We start from the raw sequence: 19,157 nt of genomic DNA, 5'->3' as shown, positions 1-19,157 counted from the left end.
AGGCTAGACCAAATGGCAGAACTCTGTACTGGAAATGATGGCCCGAGCAACAGAACCTGAGGTACCATTGGTGCCGGAGGTGGATGGAGATGTGGAGGTATGCCTCCATCAAGTCAATGGAGGTCAGGAGGTCGCCCATCCTGATGCTGTCCAAGATTGACTGCAGAGAATGCATTTTGAACCTCTTGTATGTCAGATGGACGTTCAATCTTTTGAAGTCTAGAATTGGTCTCTACACACACACCCCCGAGGACTTTGAAACTAGGAATAGGATCGAGTAAAATCCGTGCCCCCATTGATCTTCCGGAACTAGCTTGATGGCCTGGATGTCCAGGTGATGTTGAATTGTCTTGTCCATGAGATCTCTCTTGATGGGGTTCATGGAGGAGGGGCAACAGATGAAGTGCCTCAGAGGAATGGAGAGAAATTCCAGAGTTAAGCCAAATCTTAAGGTGTTCAGAACCCACAAATCTGTTATGATTGTCTCTCACTAGTGGGCAAATAAAGTTAGATGCCCACCAATGGGGGAGGGCTCTGGCAGTCACTTGAAGTGGCAAAAGGGGCATCCCCTGCTCCACGAAAGGGCCACTTAGCCTGAGTTTGTTGTTGTTGTCTGTATCTATCCCTAAAGGTAGATCTGTCCAGTTGTCGGTCAGATCTAGAAGGGTAAGGGCGATGGAACTGGGAATGGTCAGTAACATTGTCCGGCGGATGAAAGGAAAACAGACTTCCATAGGGGAAAGCCCGCCTAACTGCCCCTCTATTGACAGAGTACAGGACCTTGCACTTGTCCTCGTTCTCCATGAAGAATGGATTCAAGGCCTCTCCAAAGAGAGAGAAACCCTGTAGGAAGCAGAAGCCAATCTCCATTTGGTTTTGGCATCCACCTGCCATTGGCGAAGCCATAATAGGCAGCGGGAGGTGAAGTTGGAGGCAAGAGCCCTGGAGGAGAACCTGGCAGCATGCAATGAGGAGTCGGCCAAAAACTTGGCTGCTGCCACCAGCTTATTGATATCTTGGTGAATTCAAGTCTTCTTTGGAGGAATCCTCACCTGCAACTCCTTTAGCCAAAGTAAGGAGGGCCTAACAAAGGAGGTGATAGTGGCCTCCTTAACTGTCCAGGCATTAGCTAAGTGGGTTTGACGGAAATTTAATTCTGCCTTTCTGTCCTTGGCCTTCAAGGCCTCAGCGATGTCTCCAGAGACTGCTGAAGGAGAAACAAGGAAGGCTAGAGGGTCATCCACGCAGGTAACTCTAAGGCGTCAGACAAAATGGGAGCCATGTTAAAATATCTCCTGTCATTTCCTCCCAGTTTGGGGAATGTGCCAGGCTGGTTCCACTGCCTCTGAATCACCTCAAGAAATAGTTTGGGGTAGGGGATGTTTTTCTGCATAACAATAGGTTCAGAGAACACAGCCTTATCTGACACCTGAGAACTCAAAGGTTCCACAGGTGGGTAAAATAGTCCCATTTGGGCCGTGGCCCTGGCCTTATGGAGGAGGGACTTAAACAGTGCTGGACAGAAGTGTCAGTGAAAGGGGAGATCAGGAGAAAGGTCAAGGTCATCGTCTGAAAACCCTTGCTCCACCTAGTCTACCTCCTCTAATACTGATGCCCTGCTTCTGAAGGAATAGGCAGGGGATGTAGACGCATGTGCCCGCCCTGCCTCCCTGGGATACAGGTACTGATGGGACAGTTGTGGAGGAAGCTCAGCGGTAATCAAAGCAGAGCGTCCTCCAAGTTGAAAGTAGAGGCTGAGAGATAGCTTGTGAAATGAGGAATTTTGATGTTGCCATGCAGTCAAGGGGAAACTGTTCTGCCTCATTCTGGCTTTCAATTGGAAAAATAGAAAACTATTCCATATCACTCTCTGGAGACCAGTTCATAGGAACTGCAACCCTAGCCTGCAAGGCTGGCTTGGGGAAGGGGGGGTGTTAACAGTTCCATCAAGGAAAAAGATGTTAATACTTTCCTGCTGAGCCTGATTTTGCACTCTGGATATTAGCTTCTCCAGGGCCTTCTGTCTTCTGTTGGCACCTTTCTCCTCAGCCCTTGATGGTTTTCTTGAGTAGATAGCCTTAGACTTAATTTTTTTCAGCTGCCTCCAGGCTGGCTGATCTACCTCTTCTGGAGCTGGTCTTTTTGCTGGGAGCAGATGAAGAGGCTTCTTGCCCTGCCATGCTGTCAGCCAACAGAAACTGTTCAGCCATCTTGACAGCTTTCTTAGCCAGAAAAGGAGCTGCTGATCTGCCTGCAAAAGCAGGCAGCTGCCGGCTTAAATGGCAGTTGCTCCTTTTAAAATAGGGCTAAGTTGAAGTGGGCTCTGTGGTGGCAAGCCAGTACACATCTCCTGTAGCCACGCGTCTGTCAAGGCTGTCTAAATAAAGGAGAGCTGATCGGGTGGACTTCAACAGCAGAGGGTCCCTTGAGAGGTTTGGCAGTTAGCCAGTGAGCTTAAACAAGCAGATTACGAAGAAACCCCTAAGCCGCATGATGGGAGATTAAAAAATCTGAAAAACAGCTGAGAAGCAGCTGCGGCACTTCAAACAGCAGTGCCGGGGTTAGCGGCAGGCTGCCCTCATGCGGGAAAATACTCCCTTCAAAGCAGTGAGGCTGGCAGCCAACTGTGGCTAGAGAGAAAGCGACAATCAAAGGAGAAGCTGAAAAAAAAGCCTCTGTAGCGCTTTAAAAGCACTGTGAATCAAACCTTGCAGCACAAGAATTTAATTTGGAAAATCCAGTGTTTCTGACCAAAGAATTACAAGCCAATCTTTTGCCATGTCCCATTACGGCAAGACTGAGTCATGAACTGGGGAAAGTGACAGTTGACAAGGGGCATGGTAAAAGATTAAGGTCTCAGTGTCTGGGCAGAAAGGCATGTGTCAACCCATCTGTGGATTCGCCAATTGACGTGCTGGACAACCAGCCCTCGCCCACTGCTTTACGTGGTTCCGCAGGGCTCAATACTCTTTACGCTCCTGTTCAACATTTATATGAGGCCATTGAGTGAGATCATCCGTCACCATGGACTAAGGTATCACTAATATGCTGATATTCAGCTGTATGTCTTGGTTCCGTGGTGATTTAAATGTTGCTGTGTCCTCCCTCTTGCAGTGCCTGGAGGCTGTTAGTGGGTGGATGGAGAGCAACGGGTTGAAACTAAACCCTTGCAAGAACAAGTGGCTTTGGGTTTGGGGTTCGTTGGCTCAGGGAGAATTGCCACCTTTGGTCTTGGGTGAGGTGGCACTACACCGAACAGACCCTGTGTGTAATCTAGGGGTTTTCCTGGACTCACGACTCCTGCTTGAAGAGCAGGTGGCAGTCGTGGCCAGGAAGGCCTTTGCACAACTGCAGGTTGTGCACCAGTTAGCCCCTACTCACAGTCACTCATGCCCTAGTCACTTCCCGTCTTGATTACTGCAACGTGCTCTACATGGGGTTGCCCTTGAAGAGCATCCGAAAGTTCCAGTTGGTGCAAAATGCAGTGGCCCACATGGTTTTGTGCAGACCCCGGTGTGCACATGCGTCACCTCTCCTGCAGGAGCTGCATTGGTTGCCGATTTGCTTCTGGGTGCAATTCAAGGTACTGGTTGTCACCTTTAAAGCCCTTCATGGCTTGGGTCCAGGTTATCTGAGAAAACATTTCTTGCTGGTTACATCTACCCAACCCATTAGAAGGGGGAGGCAGGGAATGTTGTAGGTCCCATTCCTAAGGGAGGTACACCTGGTGGGACCCAGAAGAAAGGCCTTCTCCGTGGTGGCTCCTTCTCTCCGGAATATCATTCCCCCAGATATTAGAATGGCCCCCACTCTAGCACTTTTCGGAAGACACTGAAGAACTGGTTTTGCCAGCGGGCCTGGGGAACCCAGAGCGGGTTGGAGCCCATCAAATGGCTAGTATGATCTGCTGTCGTCGGAGGGGGGGGGTTAATTTTTTATTTTTTTTTCCAGATTTTGTTCTATTGTACTTTATTAATTTATTTGATTCTTTTTGTTAGTTTTTATTGTTTTTTATTTTTTGTTTTAAATATGGTTTTACATTGTGTAAGCTGCGTCGAGTCGTCATAGGCAAATAGGCGGCAATATAAATTAAATAAATAAAGACACTCGCCCATCAGTTGGGTCTCCCACTCTCTCTGTACTCTGTGTGTGTGTGTGTGTATCTCACACTCTCTAAAGAGAGATATGGAGGGGGGAGAGGGAGAGAAACACACACAGAGAGACAGAGAGACACACACAAAGGGAAGGGGGAGAGAGACAGACACACACAGAAAGGGGAAGAGACAGGAAGATAGGGAAAGGAGGAAAGAGAGATAGAGAGGGGGAGAGAGGGGAAGATAGGGAGAGAGATACAGAGAGATATACAGAGAGAGGGGGAGAGAGGAGGGGGAGGGGAAAAGATATAGAGAGATACAGAGGGAGAGACACAGAGAGATATACGGGGAGATACAGAGAGAGGGGGAAGAGGAGAGAAAGATAGAGGGGAGACAGAGAAATATGGAGAGAGAAATACAGAGGGAAAGAGACACACACAGAGGGGGAGAGAAATAGAGATACAAAGGAAGGGGGAAAGAGATTCAGAAAGAGGGGGGGAGGGGGGAAGATATGGAGAGGGGGAGAGAGATACAAAGAGAGATATATAGAGAGAAGGGGAGAGAGACATAGAGAAGTGGGAGACGGTGGAAGATAGAGAAGGAGAGGGGGAGAGAGAGACATAGAGAAGGGTTTTGTGGCTGAGTAGGCATGGCTAGTGATTCATGTGACTGGGTGGGTGTGAGTAACATCAAGTCAACCACGCCCACCCAGGTTTTGTGGGTGTGGTTTTTTTTCCTGTGGGAAACAGGTCCAAATGGCTCTTTTGAGTGTTTAAGGTTACAGACCCCTGGTCTAGATTCATAGTAATCACAACACCATTTCAATGTAAAATATATTGATTTGTTTGCAAAAAATAACATTTATGACATTATCCTATAAGTTGCCTTGCACCAAGACAATGAAAATAGGATAAACAGCAATGAGGAAGTATGTTATATCACTGTAGCTCTCTTGAGCTATTGCTGAACTTTCTGTTCTTCATAGGCCTGGCCTTAGCCAATCCATGGAGAATAATGTGACACACTAACTACTAAAGTACAGTCTATATCCCTGCTTTAAAAGATTTTCTTAGCCAAGACATATATGAGATTTTAGCCACCATAACTTTTAAAACAAATATATCTGCTCAAGTACTAACCTGGAGAGGAGATCTCTGAGAAAAAAAAATAGCTTGCTCAATAGTTAAAACCTGTAATTATACCACTTTCTTGACCATAAGCCTAGACAGCTTTATTCAGAAGTTAATTCTATTGAACTGAAGGAGTTATTCTGCATAAAAGTAGCATTCAATACATCATTTCAATTCATTTGTTTAAGATACTAGCAGAAGCAATTGACTTGCTCTAAACAAAATTATTTTAACTTATACAATATCTTAGCAAAGTCTATTTCAATTTATTAAATGAAAGACAGATATTTTCAAGGTCATGTGAATACGCAGACCAAAACACTTTAATTGTACTTCTGATTAGTTATTATAATTGTTACTTCACGTATGCACATAAAATCCGTCACGTATGCACATAAAAGTAATTCCTTATGTTCCTATATTGCTATCATCCTTAGCCAGTAACTGTTGGAAGCTTCTAAGGTTAAGAAAATTGTTTTTAATATATTAACGGCTTCCCACTGATGTAAATAATTTACATGCAAGCAAATTCTTGTTCAAACAAACTTCAGCTAGACTATGCTTATCGAGAGAAGAAACGCACTGCTAGAGAACATGTACAATACAGAAGTATTTTCGTCTATTTTCAAACAAGTCTCTGAAGGTCAGCCGACTGTCATGCGGTGCAAGCAAGGTTCAGGGAAAAACTGGAAGATTTATGCCATGAGTGACAGATTGCAAGCAAAAAACGCCATTAAGATGGTCTAAACCTTCCCGAACATACAAAAAGATACTTGCCTGTCGAACACGCCGCATCTGCAACCCACAAGATCGTCCTTCCTTTCACCCTCCCTGGACTGCCAGTGAAAGCGAGAAGAGAATATCTAAGTTCTGGGGACAGAAGGCTGATCAAGCTCACCGCCAGGGATGGAAACACAAAATCGATTGCTGCCTTCTGAGCAAGGCGACTGCCCGGAATAGCAACGAATTTAAAAGCAACTCACCAAATGCAGGTTTCCCAAGACGTCACGCAACCGCCACTGGCCGACATTAACGGGCAACTATGGTGGCGTATTTGCAAGCGTCCCTTTTCTGAGACTTGCTCTGCTGCAACGGTTCGCTGGTGTAAATGGATCCCCCCTCCAGACGCGGTGGATCAAGCGGCACAGGAGCGGCGGGGCTGGCACTTATGACTAACTACTTCCTCTTCTGCCTTAGGCGCGTTGCTCGCCTCCGGTTTGACTTCGAACTACGCGCACTCTACAGAATTATTCAGGAAGAAGGGGATCGGACTACAAGAAGGTCGGAATTACTTTCTCGCTGAACAAGTGATTAGTTTGAGTTGTTTGTAGCCTACCAACTCCACGTGTAGGGCGAAAAAATAAAATCCGGTGTTTTCCCGCCGTTGCAGGCGGCGCTTATCTTGAGCTTGTTGGAAGGCTACGTGCACGTATCCCACTCGCGGGGGGCGGGGAGGCTTTTCAAGGCGCTCTCTAAAACTGCGCCACCTTTTCTGTCCTTACGCTTGCTCTTAAATCCTATACTGAAAGACGTTTCTGTTGCCTGGGGTTCTCATCTCGTCAGACGGCTCTTCGTCCCAAAAGATTAACACAGGAGATGCCATCAATCCTTTCTTTACCGGTTGGGCAGGCCCCAGGTTTGCTTCCCGCTTGCAGGCCCTCCCGTCCTCCATTTAGCTATTACCTCATCTCACAAAACCTCACTGCTGGGTGCGGGGGAGGGGAATACCAGAGCGCCTGGAGTTTCTAAGCAACTGACTATGGTACACTAACAAAAGCTGATCCCGTTCACCGCATCATTACTGTACAACTTGGCAAATCTAAAAATTAGTCAAAAGGACACTTCTAAAAATAGTGGCAAAGCCAAGTTAAGGCAAAAAGTTAACTTTTCAAAGGATGCATGTTCCAGCAGGCAACTTCGGAAATGTTAAACTGAGTAACAGGGTTGAATCCATATTTAGTAATGTTAAATAGTCACTTCATTTTCTCAAGTGCGTATTATACACAGAATTGTCATTGTAGCTAATACAGTACAGTACAATTCCTTTCTAGGATGATATTTGTTTTCATAGGCCTTTCATACAGCTGCTTTAACTTTTGACAATAATGATGAAGGTATTTTAATTGCTACTTGTGATATTTTTACTGAAGCTGTAAACAAAGTATATGAAATATTTATAAATAATCGAATAGATTTGGATAAATGGCAGATACTATGGTCTAGAAACTATACATTAACTATGTCAAGAGCTTATAAAGAGAATTTATATAAGATGTTTTACAGGTGGCACTTACCCCCAACAAGAATTGCCAAGATGTCCGCGAAGTGCTGGAAATGTCAAAAGTTACCAGGATCATACTACCCTGTGTGGTGGACATGCACAGAAGCTAAAAAGTATTGGACTAGAATACATATGTGGCTGGAGAAAATGATAAAACAATCTATAGATTTAAAACCAGAGACATTTTTATTGGGAATTTTGCCTGAGGGATGTAACAAAAAGTTAACCTACTTGATTATCAGTGTATTAACAGCAGCCAGGATTGTATTTGCACAAAATTGGAAAACGAGAAAATTCCGATGGATGAGGAAATAATTAAGAAAATAATAGAATAATAGATTGACAATGGTAATTAGAGAACAAGAAGAAAAAGATTATTATAAAATTTGGAATTTATTTTATGAATGGCTAAATAGAAGAGTAAGAAATGGAAATACGTAAGTACAGTATAATATCTATTACTGGTAATTGAATGAGTTAGACAGAGTAAGAAAATGAATGTGAATTATATTATTGAAAGTCAATAAATACAATGTTAAGGCTAATAAATGATATATATGTGATATAAAATACTGATTAGAATGATTATAAACATATATAAGTAAAATATGATAATGTTATTATGTGCACAAAGAAATGTGTACCCAACTGACACACTGATGAACAGAAAGAAAGTTTTGTTTTTGTTGTTATAAAAATAAAAATTTTATTTAAAAAAAAAAAGAAATATTTATAAATAATCATTCTCAGTCTATTTATTTCAGCCATAGTCTATGAATGATTACATTCAAACTCTATAAATTAAAGGGAAAAATAAAGTTAGTGTCCTGTAAATTTGCCTAAGCAATTTGCCTAATTCTCACTGAGTGCATAGGGATTATTTTCAGTCTAAAGCAGGGATGCCTCGCATCATGGTGGCATCGTCAGGTGATGTATTGGGACTTTTTCACCCTTCACTAAACCAGGTGTGAGCATGGCCAGCACATAATGCATCTGGCCCAGGGGCCAGGTGTTTGACAGCCCTGGTCTAAAAGAATACATTTGTTTTACAAACTCCATTTGACCTTTCAAAAAGCATCGTGGGTGATTTCTTTAAAAATATTATTACCCCATTTCTCTGTTTCAAAAGAAGAGAAATATCTATTGTACAAATTAAAAATAGTTTTTATATTGTTAACTATTTCATAATATACAATAGTATTAATGAACATAGAAAAATGGTTTTTAGTCTTTTATTTTTTAGTCTTATAAATCACAGTGATACTGTACAACCTAAAATCCACTTGTAAAAAATGCTTGATTATCATAGTAATTTCTAATCTTTATTTCCATAAAATGGAGGAGAAAAATGTACGCTGCAGTCCCAGGAACATTTCATTGAGTTAGTGTAGCGTAAAATTGATTTGCATTATTTTGAGAACATAAAGTCATTTTTCATCTCTAATTACAGATAAACAGAGTTGGAAGGGATCTTGCAGGTCATCTAGTCCAACCTCCCCACCCAAGCATGAGATCCTACACCATTTCTGACAAATGGCTGTCCAATCTCTTCTTGAAAGCCTTCAGTAATGAAGCTCCCACAACTTTCGAAGGCAAGCTGTTCCACTGATTGAGTGTTCTCACTGTCAGAAAATTTCTTCTTATTTCTAGGTTGAATCTCTCCTTGATCAGTTTCCATCCATTATTCCTTGGCCTATAGATGCCTTGAAAAATAGCTTGACTCTTTTCCTTCAGTGGCAGCCCCTCAAATATTGGAATACTGCTATAATGTCTCCCCTGATCCTTCTTTTCATTACACTAGTCATGTCCAGTTCCTGTAACCGTTTTTCATATGTTTTAATCTCCAGTTTAACCTCTGGTTGCTCTTCTCTACACTTTTTCTAGAGACTCAACATCTCTTATAGTTTGGTGATCAAAACTATATACTGATGTAGTACTGTAGGTGTGGTCTTACTAAGGCTTTATAGAATGGTATTAGAACCTCATTTGATCTTGCTTGTATCCAGGGGTGGGATACGACAGAGTTAACTACCAGTTCAGTGATTTATGAGGTTTGGTGATTTATGATATGCTACGCTGCGCAGGCGTGCCTATAAATCGTCATCAGCACGCTGTGTGCAGAGAAGCAGCCTTTGAAACAGCCCCCTTTTCCTGCTTTTTTAACTGCAGCTGTGCCTTGCACGGCAGCTGAAGTTGGAAAATCAGGAAATAAAGGTCAGGTAAGAGCCCAGGTGGGCGGGTGGGCAAAAACATCAGCAGACATAGAACGGGTTCTATGTCTGCTGCTCTTTAGAGCTACCGGTTCTACAGAGGTGGACAGAACCGGTAGAAACCCACCCCTGCTTGTATTCCTCTGTTAATGCAATTTAGGATTGCATTGGCTTTTTTGACTGTCACTGCACACTACTGGCTCATATTTAACTGGTTGTCCTCTAGATTCCAAGATTGCTCTCACAGTTACTGCTATTAAGCCTGGTTTCACTGAGTCTATATGTGTACTTTTAGTTTTTCTTGCCAAAGTGTAAGACTTTACTTTTCTCTATATTGAATTTCATTTTGTTAGATAAGGCCCAGTATTCAAGTCTGTCAAGATCCATCTGGATCTTGAGCCTATCTTCTAGGGCTGTGATGACGAACCTATGCCATGCATGCTGGAAATGGCACACAGAGCCATCTCTCCAGGCACCCCAGCTGTTGCCCGTTGCTGTTCTGGCATGCACATGTATGCTGACTAGCTGATGCTTACATGCAGGGAAGCACCAGAAACCAGAAGAGCAACTCCCAGTGCGCATGCATGCACTGGCCAGCTGGTCTTAGTGTGCGCAAGTACGCTGGCCAACTGGTGTTTGCAGGAGCGCCGGAAACCAGAAGATCAACTCCCTAGAGCGTATGCGTGTGCTGGCCAACTGGTCTTCACGTGTGCATGTGTGTTAGAAACCAGAAGACCAGGTGGCTGGACATTTAACTTTTGATTTCCAGCACTCCCATGCACATGCATTGGGGAGCTGCTCTTCTGGTTTCTGGCATGCACGCATGCTTCCGTTTCAGCACTTGGTGCCAAAAAGATTAGCCATCACTGTTCTAGGGTGTTAGCTATTTCTTTTTTTTTTTGGAAAAATACTTTATTAGTTTTACCTTTAAAAGAACAACACAACTACAAATTATGGATCTTACAGACAGTCACAAAATATGGTTTTATTTTAACTGTTTTCCCTACTCTAGTCTTCCCCTCCCTTACTCTTCCCTTTCCCCTCTCTTAGGCTTTCCTCTCTTTCCCTCTTGGTCTATGCCAAGGCCTATTTTTCTTTTTGGGTGTTAGCTATTTCTACCAGCTTAGTATCATCTGCAAATTTAGTAAGCTCCCTTTCTATTCCCTCATCTAAGTCATTTATGAACACATTGAAGAGTATTGGGCCTAAGTCGGAATCTTGTAGTACCCCACAGCTTACTTTCCTCCATGTAGACGTAGACACATTAAGGATTACTCGTTGAGTACGATTTGTCAGCCAGTTACAACCCATCTGCTAGTGATGCTATCTATCCCACTTCTTTCTAGCTTACCAAGAAGTAAGTTGTGGTCTACTTTGTCAAATGCCTCACTGAAGTCTAAGTATATAGTATTTCTCTGATCTACTAATTTAATCACTATGTTGAAGAATAAAATAAGATTGGTTTGGCATGATCTGTTTTTAACAAATCCATGATGACTGCTAGTTATTACTTTACTCTTTTCTAGATGTTGGCAGATGTTTTTTTATTATCTTTTCCAGTATCTTCCCAGGCATTGATGGTAGGCTGATTGGTCTGTAGTTTCCTGGTTCTTCCCCCCACCCCTTTGAAGATGGGGATCACATCAGTTCTTTTCCAGTCTTCTGGTAGTTTCCCGGTGCTCCACGATTTTTGAAAGATTTGGTATAATGGTTCTTTTCAAAGTTTTTTATTTTTTATATTTTATAAATTGTCTCTTTTAGTGAACAGTTTGGTTCCAGATTTTTACATTTCCATACACACATGACCTTAGTTACATCTTTGCCTTTCATATTCAGTTTCATATCATGTCATTACATGTATTTTCTATTCATATCTTAATTTTTCCATTTTTTCTTCAAATATTCTTTTATCTTAATACAAATTCTTTATACAATATTTAAAGTTACATATTCATTTCATATATCATTACATTTATGAATTCTATAAATTTTCTCTAATATTCTTCTCATTTATTCCATATATTTCTATTCACATCTTAAACTTTTTCTATTTTTGTTCAATTATTCTCTTATCATTTTAATACAAATTTCTTTATATAATTTTTAAAATTCTTATTTCTAATTCAATATTCCTTGTACTTATACTTGTATCTGTCATATATGTAAATTCATCACATATTCTTGCTTCATTATAAAAAAATTCCATTATAACTCCGATAATAAATTCAAAAGCCTCCATTTTTAATTACTAAGTTGAGGTGCCACCCCTTTTATTCATCATTCAATTAGTTCCCCTTGTTCATAATAATATTTAACATGATATAGTCATTATTTTAATTATCACATTAAATTAATAATGATAATCTCTTAGCTACTACATGATTTATATATACTTTAAAAAGATTCTCCATGGTATTTATCTTAATTATCTTCTAATTTAGTTATTCTTCCAAATATATCATATAGAAACTGATGTTGGTACTTTCATATCTCCCTCTTTTCATTTTTATTCCAATTATATCTATGTATAATTTAAAATAACAGATAACAAATAATCCAATAACAGTACAAAAAAAGAACCATCAGTATAGCTACTTTTTAAATCATTTAACATTTCAAATATATTAATATTATTACCCATTACCTTGCAGAATCCTTTTTTTAAATCCATAGCTACCAATTATCTTTGTGTCTCGGGACTAAGCAATTTCTTTTCATTTTTATTCGATTCCCATATCCCCTTTCTCTCTGGTTCTTTTTCTTATTACCTCTTTTTCCCCTTGTTTTTCCCTCCCATTTCTTACTCTGACTTCTATCTCCCTCCCTCTTTAATGCTTTGTTCTGTGATTTCCTTTTTTGCTGTTTCCTTTTTCTTTGTTTGGCTTTCCAAACCTTTCCCTTTTTAATTGTCTCCTCAAACCTCCAGGGTATAATTTCCATTTTCCCCCCTTCCACTTCATTGTTTGCTGTTGCATTTTTTGATTAAAGCTGGCATTTTCTGTAACTGACTCCTCCCCTTCTGGCACTTTTTCTTGTTCTTTGTTCTCCAAAATTGCCATTTCTATAAATTGTAAGGCAGTGCAGCACATTTCTTCTCTTTCCGGTAGTATTTCCTTGATACTTCTTAGTTCCGTTTTCATTTCCGAAAAAAGTTCTGCCAATTTTGTACACTTCTTTAAATCTTCTTTATGCCTTTCTTTAGTGGTTAGGTCCAACTCAATTGTCCAGTAATTTAATTCCACCAGTGTCTTTAATGTTTATTTCGAACAGTCTACTATTATTAGACTTTTTTAAAAATTTTCCCCAGGTTGTTAAATAGTCCAATGTCCATAAATTCAATTTTAACTGTAATTACCAAACAGTCCCAAAGTTATTTTTCCCCACTCTGTTTTCTTTAAACTTAATATTCCTTATTTCCACCTTCACTTTGCAGGGTCTCTATTTTATTGCAACAAAGTTCCTTTTGTTTTATAACAAGTTTCACTTTTTCAAGAACCAGACCCCCTTTTTTAAAAAAAAGAGTCACTAATTTTCCTTTTACCATTAGATGGTGCTCTCCGTTATGTCCAATTTCTACCCCCTTTTTTTCCTGCTTTCTTTTCTCTATTTAGGGCTTTTAGGTTTTGAAAGTCCAATAAGTCCAAATTTTCAATTTTTTAGCACATTCAAATTCAGCTTTTATGTCTATTTGGTGCCAATTCATATATTATCCAATTGAAACAAATATTTTCTGACTTCCTCCTTAAGTATAACTCCTTTCAAGGTTGGGTGTTCCAGGTCTCTCCCGATTGGTGGTCTGGCTTTCTGCAGGGATCTTTGAATGGCATTCTGCTGCACGATGTCCCTCCTTTCCACACTTAAAACAGCCAGACATTCTTGGAGTCGTGGTGGTTTGGGGTTTGAAAATTTCCCGTTTCCCCTGGGGTAGGGATCTTTTCCAAAGCTTACCACTGTGGTACCGATTACAAGTCATGTCAATCTCTGCCTCCTCTGCCATCAAGTACCATTCATGAAGGAGGTTTGGGGCCCCTCGGGCCAGGCAGGCAGAGTACAGGTCATCGTTTAGTCCATCTTTGAACCAACAGACTAGGATATCTTCTGGCCAGTCGACTCGGCTGGCCAGGTCATGAAATTTCTTGGTGTATTCCACTACCGGGCGACAGCCTTGCTTTATGACTCTGATACAGATGCGGGCTTTTCTTTCGGCAAGGGGGTCTTCGAAACAGTGGCGTAGGGCTGTCATGAAGCGATCGAGGTTCCTCAGTTCTGGGGCATTGACGTTGTGGAGCATCACCATCCATCTGGCTGCTGCTCCTTCAAGAGCCAGGGTGACGAGTTGTACTCGGGACCCCGGGGTTGGGAAATTCTGCCCGTATTCTTGCATGTAGGTGAGCACTTGTGCCAGGAAAAATCCCAGTTTCTGGGGGTCTCCATTGAATTTTTCTCCCAGGGGTGGGACCTTCCTCTGCAGTTGTCTCTGGGTTGGCCAGGGTGGATCTCCTGTTCTGGGGTGATAAGGGGTCGGGTCCCTGGTATGGCTGCTGGTTCTTCTACTTGTCCCACTCCCCGACCATTCTCAGGTGGATCCGGGGTTGGCAGCTCGGGGTCCCTCAATTCCTGGTTCTCTCGCCCCCCTACGTTAGCATCCTGATGCAACTCTCACATTGAGGTCCTCCATGGCTTCCCTCACAAGGCGATTTATGTACCATCTCAGTCGGTCATCGGCCAGTGGTTCCTCGATCCACTCTTACTGATCCGATAGAGCCTCCAGCTCCAATTTCCACCCAGGTTTACGATTACCCCAGGTGAGGGTTACTCCCTTGGTTCTTCTGTCCCAGCTGTCTCTCTTTCCTACGCCTAGAAACCACCGGGGCTTTGCGGAGGCTTCGCAGGTAGCTTCGCTATCCTTGATGGGGTGCACCGAGTCAGTATCTGACTGGGTAACTGTCGACATTTCTCCCCAGCATTCGGCTTCCCCTTGCACTTTGCTGTATTCAGACATTGTTCTTCTTTGCAGGGTCCCCTCAGTAGACCGAAGGTTCTTTTTAGAAAAAAAAATTCTCTCCAGGCTGACCTCTATTGCAGGTGCTGCTTTATGTCAGGCTACAGAACTTTTCCCATTCAATTAACAAGAACGAACTTCTGAAAACCAAACGTATCAAAAAGAATCCTTTATTGAGATGAGAAAATTTATGTATGGATTTAAAGCAGCATCTAAGGTCTCTCAGGCATGCAGAGATAGATAAGGGAGTTTAAAGCCCCTCCCTTTATCTTGATGTGTATTTAGTAAAACAAAGAGCCAACATGTTAATTTCCCCCGCCCCCTTTTTAGAATGATCTTTTTCAGAGTTTCCCTGGGCATACCTAATTCCCCCACCCCCTTTTTAGAACGATCTTTTCCAGGGTTTCCCAGGACACATCTCACTGTGGAATTTTTATGATCTCTTCATCCCATGGCTGTCTCTTCCAGAGGTGATAGGTTCCGGCCATCTGGGTTTCATTGTATCATGTGTAGGTTATACAAATTCGATATAAGATTAAATATATTAAGGTTACATCAAGAAGGATTTCTTTATCAGTCCCCCCCTTTTCTTCTTCCATTGAAGAAATGACAGATACACGGATCTGACACTTGTCCCAAATCGTATAGTTACGCTCCAGAGCCGACAACTTTCAGGAATGATAAGTGCAAGGGAACAAGGTGCCTGCAGGAGTGTAGGCCTGGAGGAGCACTGCACCAACAGCCATCTTAGAAGCATCTGTTTCCACCACAAACACCTGGAACTGATCAAGGTGTTTGAGTATAGGCTTCGAAGCAAAGGCGACCTTCAGGGCATCAAAAGCTGCCTGCTCCTCAGCACCCCAATGGAACTTCTCCCCTTTTTTGAACAGATTAGAAAGGGGAGCAGTCAAGGCAGCAAAGTGGGGAATAAATGTGCGGTAGTAGTTCGCGAACCCCAACAGTCGCTGTACATCCTTTACCCACTGTGGAGGTTCCCACGTCTGTAATGACTCAAATTTTTCTGGGTCCATTTCTACCCTGGCAGGTGAAATACGATGACCCAAGAAGTCGATCATGGTTTGTACAAACTGACATTTCTCACGCTTAGCAAACAGGTGGTTATCATGCAAGTATTGCAACACCAGCCGCACATGTTGCCAGTGTTCCTGCAGGGAGTCCGAGTAAATTAAAGTGTCATCTAGATAAATAACCACGAACTGATCCAATAAATCACAGAAGACATGAACACAGCTGGAGCATTGGTAAATCCAAAAGGCATCATGGTATAGTCAAAATGACCGTACCTCATCCGGAAAACCGACTTCCACTCATCTCCTGCGAACCAGGTAGTAGGCCCCACGCAAGTCCAACTTCTTGAAGATCTTAGCTTGATGAAGCCGCTCAATCAACTCAGGGATGAGGGGAAGTGGGTACCGATTCTGTACTGTGATTGCATTCAACTTGCGGTAATCACAGCACAGACATAGCTCCCCCAATTTCTTTTTAACAAAAAGCACCGGTGCAGCCAACAGGGAGGTAGAAGGCCAGATAAACCCTTTCTGGAGGTTCTTGTCAATAAAATCCCGCAACATGGCCAACTCCAGTTCCAATAGTATATCCGAACCACCGGCAATTTCGCATCGGGCAACAAGTCAATTGGACAGTCATGACTGATGCGGAGGCAACTGATCTGCCTCCTTCCCAAACACATCAGCAAAGTCCACCAGCTCCACAGGTAGATCCAAGTCCACAGGCATAGCCACACACCCTGCACAGGAGTGCAAGCAATGGTTGGCACACTTCCTATCAAGAAACTGCACAGCTCCAGATGACCTGCGGATCATGGGCCTGTAACCACTCCAAACCCAGTAACACCGGAAAATGAGGTACTGCGGCAACATAGAACATGGCTTCCTCCACATGCTGCCCAATACGCATGAGAAGGGGTTTGGTTGCAGCAACCACAGGTGGGGGGAGGGGACGAAGGGGACGACCATCAATCGTCTCCACCATTACTGGTGTGGACATCTGTTGCTGGGGAATGAACCACTGCTCGACAAAATGAGCATCCATTAAATTGGACATGGCCCCTGAGTCGACCAAGGCCTGGATCTCCACCGCTCCCTGACCAGGCACAAACACACTCGCTGTCAGCACAAGATGCTTCGCCAATGATGACTGGGGTGGACATGTCAAAGATGTCAAGGATGGTAAAGATGGTGAAGATAGCAGGCCTGAGGATCTTGGAACCTGATCTACAGACCCCTATAGGCTGGGTGATGCTCATTTCCTGCTGTTAAGCCTGGATTCCCCAACTGGTGTTAAGGAAAACAAACTAAACAGAATGTGCAGCTAAGTCAGATAGGAAGACAGGGAAATGTGTGAGATAAGCCTTCTCGTTAACACGCAGTAAAAATACAAATACGCTTGTGCTATCAAAATTATAATTTATTCCATTTAAGAATTATAGCATAGTCATTATAAACAGTCCATTAGTCATATATCAATTTCAGTCAAGTCTTGTCGAGGATACTCTAATTGCAAAGTCCGTGTCGAATAGCCAGTGTCAGTACACATATAATAAATCTGTCCAAAACTTATCTTCTCTCCGTTGAGAAATATCTTCAAAGTAATCCAACACTTCTCCTCCCCGATCCAGCAAGAACGCAGTCTTCAATAAGCCAGCCAGTAAGAGCCAGAGAGTGCCTTGCTGCTTATATAGTACTTTTACAGCTGCACCCTTAATTACATTCCTTTAGCTTAAAGTCACATACACTTTATCTGACAAACCATGATTCATCATTTTATTATCTTTACCCAAAACAGTTAGGGTAAACAATGTTATCCCTAACATTCTCCCCTTTTGGGTAATAATAATAAAAATTACAATAATATATCCATTTACACTTTCAAATCATAATTGTCACAACTCTCTTTAAATTTTACAACACCTTGTGCTTTTGTAAACTGGTCTGCAATATTTTCTTCCGTCATGCAGTACTCAAGTTTAATTAGACCATTTTTTACAGATTCTCTAACATTTAAGTATCTTAAATCAGTATGCTTTGATCTAGTCTTTACAGCAATATTAGTAGCTAATTGTATAGCTGCCTGGTTGTCTTCGTACACAATAATAGATTCTTTAACAGTTATACCCATGTCTAATAATAACTGTACAGAATTAAGTCAGTGCATAGTAATGACAGACATGAAAATTCTGCTTCCATCGTTGACAAGCTAATATGCTGTTGCCTGATTGACCTCCATCCTATTAGTGTCTTACCAAGTAATATAGCCATCCCAGATGTTGATTTTCTAGTGTTTATGTCAGTTGCAAAACTTGCATCTGCATAGGCACTAAGATTCAAATCACCTTTTGGCTCTAGATACAATGCATGGTGCATTGTTCCTTTAAGATATCTTAAAATTCTCTTTAATGCTTGCCAATGACATTGATGTGGATCATTATTATATCGTGCCAGCTGATTAACACTATAAGCTATATCTGGCCTTGACCAATTGCTTATATATGATAAGCTACCAATCAAAGATTGATATATGGTCTTATCAAATTTGGGACTTTGAGCATCAATTTTGCAAATTTCCTGACTCATTGGAGTCTTTGCAGGCTTACAAAGTTCCATTTTATACAATTTAATTAATTGGCAAATTTTATCCTCTTGAGATATCTTAAATCCTTTTGTAGTTTTATTAATTGTCAATCCTAGATACTTTTTAATTTCACCTAAATGCTTTAATTTTATCCTTTTGGCTAATAATGAAATAATCTCAGTAGCTTCATTATTGGTCTTAGTAATCAAAGCAATATCATCTGTAAATAATAACAATAATGACACCGTTCCATTATTTTCTCTTTTAAACATACATGGATCTGCTAAACCAGATTTAAACCCTATATTGTTTAATTCTTTCACAATATATTGGTTCCATTCATAGCCAGATTGTTTCAATCCATATAAACTCTTCTTGAGTTTCCAACAATCATTGCTATTTACTTTATTATCTTTTATACCAACTGGTTTTTTCAAATATATTGTATGCTGCAATGGTGCATGCAGATATGCAGTTTCTACGTCTAAATGGTTAACAATATAATTATTCTTAGCTGCCCATACTAAAGCTGCTCTTAAAGTTGTAGCCTTAAGATTTGGTGCAAATACCTCATCATAATCAAATACATTTTGGTTAAATCCTTGTGCTACTAACCTAGCTTTATAAGTTACTTTCCCATTAATTCCAGTCTTTACTTTAAATAACCATTTGCACCCAATGGATTTTTCTCCTGGAGGTAATTTGGTTTCTTCATAAACCTTCATTTCCTTTAAAGAATTTAACTCTTTTTCCATTGCCTTTTGCCAATTCTCCTGATCCTTAGCAGGATACATCTTAAGTTCATCTATGCTAGTAGGAACTTTATTC

The 19,157-nt window shown here is 41.5% G+C and overlaps 1 protein-coding gene and 1 long non-coding RNA gene across 4 annotated transcripts in view; one reads left to right on the top strand and one right to left on the bottom strand.

Moving 5' to 3' along the window:
• Positions 1-6,344, bottom strand: part of TRAK1 (trafficking kinesin protein 1) — a 289,447-nt gene extending 283,103 nt beyond the window's left edge. For both annotated transcript variants that reach the window (XM_087947778.1, XM_087947773.1), the window contains exon 1: positions 6,208-6,344. The gene's annotated coding sequence lies outside the window, so the exon portion shown is untranslated. The remainder of the gene's footprint in view (positions 1-6,207) is intronic.
• A 41-nt stretch (positions 6,345-6,385) lies between these two features.
• The window catches only part of LOC148128889 (uncharacterized), a 264,294-nt gene continuing 251,522 nt past the window's right edge, over positions 6,386-19,157 (top strand). For both annotated transcript variants that reach the window (XR_015746047.1, XR_015746046.1), the window contains exons 1-2: positions 6,386-6,505; positions 8,956-9,104. This is a non-coding gene — a long non-coding RNA (uncharacterized LOC148128889). The remainder of the gene's footprint in view (positions 6,506-8,955; positions 9,105-19,157) is intronic.

This window comes from Notechis scutatus, chromosome Z (assembly GCF_049901735.1).
Source record: "Notechis scutatus isolate UNSWTSFEM ecotype Mainland chromosome Z, rNotScu1.2, whole genome shotgun sequence".
Lineage (NCBI taxonomy): Eukaryota > Metazoa > Chordata > Lepidosauria > Squamata > Elapidae > Notechis > Notechis scutatus.
The sequence above is the reverse complement of the archived record's forward strand: the minus strand, read 5'-3'. Positions and strand labels throughout refer to the sequence as shown.